A 6,546-nucleotide genomic window follows, 5' to 3' on the forward strand; every position below is an offset into this window, starting at 1 on the left:
CCATTCTGGTAAACTAAGCACATAACTGGATGCACCGTTGGGCTGAAGTGGGGTTGGAGTAGCTTGGCTTAACTACTGTCCTCTTAAGGAAGTGACATAAATAACATAAGGAAATTTGATGTTAATGGCACAGGGCACATGCTATCAACATCTGTTCTCTAGAGTCCTGCCCTGCTCTTGAGCAAACATAGCTAGCGTGAGGGCCTTGCATAAGCATGATGACTGCTTTCTAGTTAGTTTAAAGATAATCTGATTTCAAACTAGATCATTCCTCCACAGTGGTAACTTACAGATCTCTAGGTCAGAACCTAAAGGTTGTTCTTAAAACTCTTGTTTAATTGCTAGTAGTTCCAAACCTGTAGCTGATCATAGGCTAAGTATACTGGTTGTGAAATCTCTATTAACCTTTAGTCTTGGATCCTTAGACTGAAGTCTGCTTTGACTTGCTTTCACCATTTATGCCACACTTTCTTCCAAGTGTTGCTTATTGTGGTGCTTGATATCTGTCAGATGTAACAGGCTTCTTAATGCTTTGGATGTTTCAAAAACCTGGAAGTAGTGCAACTATCTGCCATTATTCTGAAGGCTCAGATCAGCCTTAGTATGGGTGGACTTACGTTTCATCTAGTTAGCTTGACCTGCCTACATGTTAAATAGCATTGAAAATCAGCACAGCATCATAATTCAATGGTGCAACTTCTGTATGCACAATAGGCTTAAGGAAAAGGATGTAGTCAGGGATCCTTGTCCCAGCATGTAGCAAGGAACAGGACCCTGCTGGGGCATGACTCCTAAAAAGAAGCAGTAGGGCAGTTTTGATGTCCAGCAGCAGCTCAGGGGCTTGAGGTGGAAGGTCAGAGGCATGCTACTTCTGAGATCACTTCCCAGATCCCAGAGAATTCAATGACTTGGTCTATTAAAACTTGTAGCTGAGCAATTCTGCACTGGCATCAAGCAACAGAAAAGACAGATGGTTCTGTGTTTCTTAACTGGCTTCAAGTAATAAACTCCTGGTGGTGACTTTGGAATTTGAGTGCAATATTTTGTTCTTGTTTGTAGTTGAACTCTTGCAGTCAGTTGCATACTGCTTATAATTGGTATTACAGTTTTTGACACACACTATAAAAGTCTTTCCCATTTTAATGACAAGGTTAGCACGCACATATGCTTTGTATTTCTGCTGAACGTTCTTCTTGCAGGTAGGCAGTCTTGGTGAAGTCCTGTGCTGCCCCACAACGGCTTTCCTCATTACCTAGCGTTACAGATTGGTTTGCTTGCTCTGTCTTACTGTTGCTCTTCAATCTTATGGTTTATCTGTACAGCTGTCTGTCAGTGATGTCTCTTGACAAACATCTTTCCATCAAAGAAAACGGGTTTGTTGTTTTTCTGTCTCTCAGGGATTTTTACCCCTGAACTAGTGAACTTGAAAAATAGTGCTTATTCTCCCTTTCGGGGCTTCTGAGTGCCTGTTGACTTCCACAGTCAGTTTACTTACACATGTTAACTTCAGACCTGGCTATATATATATAAAAAAATTATTCAAATGTTGGATGTGGCAAAGAGAAAGAAAACTGTTTTCATTGTAATGTATCAGGAAAGACTGGCTGTTTAACTAGCATTTATTGCTCTATGTAACGCTCGCTGTAAAAAGTCATTTATCTGTGTGCTGGGATCATGCTTGATGTATATTCCTGAAGAAAGTCTAGCAAATGGAATTTTGTAATAAGTATTTTATTTGTATGTGTTTTGAAAATCCATAAAGCTTCAAATAAAATGATCTTAATATTGCCAATCTAACTGGGCATTAAATAGTCCATTTATAATAGTGTATGAACATTAAACATTGAATAAAACTTTAATTTTATGGATGAATCATATCTGATACAGGCTATAGAGTACAGCAATTAGTTGGCCTATTAGTTTCTTGAATGATTCTGTAACTTTTAGGTATGGGAGACTGGCTCAGCTTTGCGTTATTGACTCTAGACTGCTGGTCTATTAATTACAAACACAGGAATTAAGTGTCAGGAGAAGAGACCTCAGTGTTTACTGTGCATTGCCATTACTCCAGACTTGGTAATCCAGATTAGTGTTTTCAATAGCTCCAACAAATCTGGTTAGGATTGCCCCCCTACTCTGCTCTTGTGAGACCCCACCTGGAGTACTGCATCCAGCCCTGGGTCCCCAGTACAAGAAGGAGATGGAGCTGTTGGAGCGAGTCCAGAGGAGGGCCACGAAGATGATGAGAGGGCTGGAGCACCTCTCCTGTGAGGACAGGCTGAGAGAGCTGGGGTTGTTCAGCCTGGAGAAGGCTCTGGGGAGACCTTAGAGCAGCCTTCCAGTACCTGAAGGGGCCTACAGGAAAGATGGTGAGGGACTGTTTACAAGGGCATGGAGTGACAGGACAAGGGGTAACAGCCTTAAGCTGAAGGAAGGTAGATTTAGATTAGATATTAGGAAGAAATTTTTTACTGTGAGGGTGGTGAGGCAGTGGAACAGGTTGCCCAGAGAAGCTGTGGATGCCCCCTCCCTGGAAAAGCGTTCAAGACCAGGTTGGATGGGGCTTTGGGCAATGTGGTCTAGTGGAGGGTGTCCCTGCCCATGGCAGGGGGGTTGGAACTAGATGATCTTTGAGGTCCCTTCCAACCCAAACCATTCTATGAAATCAGAATAATTTTCTGAAAACATGAGTTTCTCTTCTCAATGACTCTGCCATTACCTATTAAGAATGGTTTTCTTTAATTCTTAGTTCTGAGGCTGTATCCTTCATTTAGTAAAGATAGCAATCATTTTTTGTCATGGTAGTAAAGCTCTTCCTAACTAGCACCTGTTACACAATGCTCAAGCTTCTTCCAGCAGCATTTTGCTCATATTTACTTACTTCACCTACATCCAGCTCCATCTTGATCTGCACTGAGAATATGGCTTCTGTTCATAGCACAGAGGGAAACTAATGTCCTGGGGCACTGGACTAGGCAATGTAGAGTCAATGTTGTGATCTTTATTGCAGAATGGGACCTTCCTGCTGTAGGCAGGTGCAACTTTAAAGGGCTCTCTTCAATCTGTTGGAGGTTTTTGAGTGGCTTCCTTTCAGGTAGGCAGGCTGTATGCTGGAACTATGCTGTTGGAGAATCTGGTTAGTACCATCAGGGGAAAATGTTAGAACTCAGAAGTCATAGCAGTATGTTTTAACTGTGTGCCACAACAATCATAACATCTGTCAATTGGGCTCTGTATCCAGCAGCAGTAGCTGCTATGTGTTCATCCACCTGCACTTCTAGTGTGTGGATGCTACGGGATGTAGTAAAAGTGGAGTTTCATGTGTGCATATGTAAGTGGAGAGAAATGCTAAGTTTAACTTCAGCTCTTAGTATAGCCCAGAGGCTGATTAATTTATTTATTGACTTGGTCTAGGGAGCATTTATTGCCCTGCTAGTGTCTAACGACAGCCTAAGTTTAGGCATTACTTGGAGTGTGCATGTGTGAGAATTAGCTGGCCACTGCACAGAATGGTTAAAGAGGAGCAAGTGGGACATAAAAACTACATAAAGGCAAAACTGGAGATGAATATGTTGTTCCTGACCTTTGTGGTGGCCACACTGGGCTGTGGGATGAAGGGCTGATGTGGCAGTGGCTTGAGGGCTTCGATGCTGCCTGAGCTAGTTCCAGAGTTTGTTGCAAGATTGAGTGATCCTAAAAAAGTTGCTGTCTGCTTTGTGTTTATTTTTCCATTCCCTGAAGCTGCCCTGGGTAAAACACTAAAGATGGCCGTGTTCTTGCAAGAATATGGCTTGGCAGAGGACGGGGTGTTCTCTGACTGTTCAAGAGTGTGGATGTTGTTCAGACGTGTTCCTCAACTGTGGCGCTAGCTGCTCTGGCTGTGTCCCTCTATGAAAGCATGAGACTGCTGCAGGTCAGTGCTCTGAGACTCATGTGAGAATGCTTTAGTGGGGGAAATGCTCTCAGTGATTGCATCCTTCTTTAATTTCTAGTCCTGCTTTTAGTAAACTTGTTTTTAGTAGGATGCTGGTGGAAGAAGTTATTCTTAATAAACCAAATGTTTACTTTTCTGCTTGGTTACTGGATTTTGTATGTGCACTGTCTGTCTAGGTTATCTGGTGATGTGCAAGTGTTCCATTGGTCCACAATATATTGGAGAGGTTAAAGTGTGACTACCATGATAGAATAATAACTGATTACTTTCTTCTCTCGAATATGATAAGGACAGCAGGAAAAATGCTCTAATTGCTATTATATAATTTATTTGAATGACTCTTAAATGCTCATTGTGGGTACAGGAAACATCAAAGGAGACTACTGGCAGCTATTATGAAGCATACTGAAAAGGAATGATTAGTGGAAGAAAAAGGATGAATGTTTATGCATGTTAAATCTACACCTAAGGAGGGTTTTGTTTTGTAACTCTACTTCGTACGATTTAAATCCCAGTGTGAATGCAGCTAGAATGACAGAGGTGTGTGGTTAGTAGTGTCTCAAGAAGAATAAGCACTTGGTGCCTGGTGCTTTATCAAGACAAAGATTTGTAAATATTATTCTAGTGGTTCTTTTAAACTATTTTCAGTGAGTTGACCTTGGATGGTGAACGTGTTTTGGGGCAGGAAAATGTAAAGAGGGAACATGGAGCACAACTGGATGTAACCATCACTATGGATTTTGTGAAATACGGTGCAGAGAAGAGCACTGAGGTTTTGGTGGCTGTTAAAAAAAAAAAAAGACTGAACTGTGCTCTAATGCTGCTGCTGCTTATATCCCATAGCACACAGGTCCATCCACAGTGCCAAAGGACAGCCTGGGAGAAGAGAGATAACTGGTATCTGGCTGGTTGCTGATATGAACCAAGAAAAGGAAAGGAGAGCTGCTTCCCAAGCAGAGGTCATGTAGAAGAGATTGCATACCAAGAGTGAGTCACGAGGTTGTAAGAGAATTAATTTCTACTTAGGCTGTTGCAGGAGAAAGGCTGGCCAGCTGGAGTTCAGCAGTGGGGAAAGGATTAGGGTTAGCAACAAGAACTACTTCAACTTATTAGTGTTTGAGGTATTGTAATGTATGGAGGAATTTAGCTATTTGTATAACCCTATCACTGAGTTATATATAGCCCTAAAAATTCAAATTCTTGGGTCTCAATTTGGCTTTTTCTATTTCAAGATGAGAATCCATATGTAAAATTCTGCTTTGCTATCCTAAAGTCTTGCCAAAAGTTTATTTGAGCACAACTTGGCAGAGACTGCTCTCTTATCTATGGATTTGCGTTGAGTTCTATATGCTCTGTTGTGGTTAGCGCTCTTGTGGCTATTCAGTTTCTGATCATTTCTGCTGTTTTCTTGCTTTTTCTCTCTTATCTGCCTATAGTCAGTCAGACTTCAAGGCAACTGAAGCTGAGAAGAGCTGCTCATATGTAGCTGCAGAGTTCAGCCAAGGGACAGTGGTTTACTACTGAGCTGCTTGTCTTGGTAATAGCTATCCAAGTGCAGCAAGGTAGAAAACCAGCATTTGGGATTTCTAGCAACAGTACACCGTGCTTGGTCTGAGCCGCGGAACAGCGCAGTAATTTGGAAACTGGTATTACGGCAGGTCTGCAGAAGAGCTAAGGACCTGACCCCGTTCTGAAAAGGACCATTAGGTAAGTGCTGGAACAGCACCACTTCTGAGCAGCACTTGAGGATGTGAAGAGTGTGGTGCTCTGTCATTGTGAGGATTAGGGAGAGCTGCTCTGATTTACTGCAATTAAAAGGCATTCCGAAATTGTGCTGCTCATACTTGGTCTGTTGCTTTGTAGGCTTATGAGCATGCCAGATAATGGGGTGCCTTTAGTGTTAGTTAAACGGGCAGTGTGTGTATTGAGGACATGCTCTCTCCCTGGGGAGGTTTTTAGAAAAGCGGTAATCACAGCCTCGAAAGAGCTAAGGCATCTCAGGTCTCACAAGGTCAAGGGAACTTGCTTTTCTAGCAGCATTTGGGCCATTAAACAGAACTACAGCTACGCCACTGAGTGAGTCTCTGCCAGCTCCAGAGAGACTTTTGGGTTCATTATTAAATCATGTTTACCTTTCCCGTGACTTTTCATGTTAATTCCAGTTTCCAAATTAAGGAAAAGCTCCTCTTCCAGCTCTCTGGTAGAGGTTGGGCTAAACTGAGTTTTCCACTTTGGATAAAAAATATTCTGTATTTGGCTCCAAACTACAGTATGCTTTCTAGGAGGAAAAAAAAAAAAAGTCCAGTAAGTTCCTGTGTCTGAATATTTTTTGAATTAAATGTAGCAATTTAAAACTGGCAGCACTTTGTGTAAAAATCTTTTTAATCCATACAGTTTTAAGAAATTTTTAAAAAAATCACAATAAAGACATCTTTAGGCTTAATTCTGAAAACAATACTGGGTATTTGGTGTAATTTTTTTTTAAATACTTTATAGTGGAGTCATGCTCCCTGAAGTGGGTAAGTAATGCTTCTCTGAAGACAATGTAATGAACACTGTGACCTCAACATTTGCCACTTTGTTCAGAACGGGATGGTTTCCTGCATTCAAGG

This window comes from Grus americana, chromosome 1 (genome assembly GCF_028858705.1).
Source record: "Grus americana isolate bGruAme1 chromosome 1, bGruAme1.mat, whole genome shotgun sequence".
In the NCBI taxonomy this organism is placed as follows: domain Eukaryota; kingdom Metazoa; phylum Chordata; class Aves; order Gruiformes; family Gruidae; genus Grus; species Grus americana.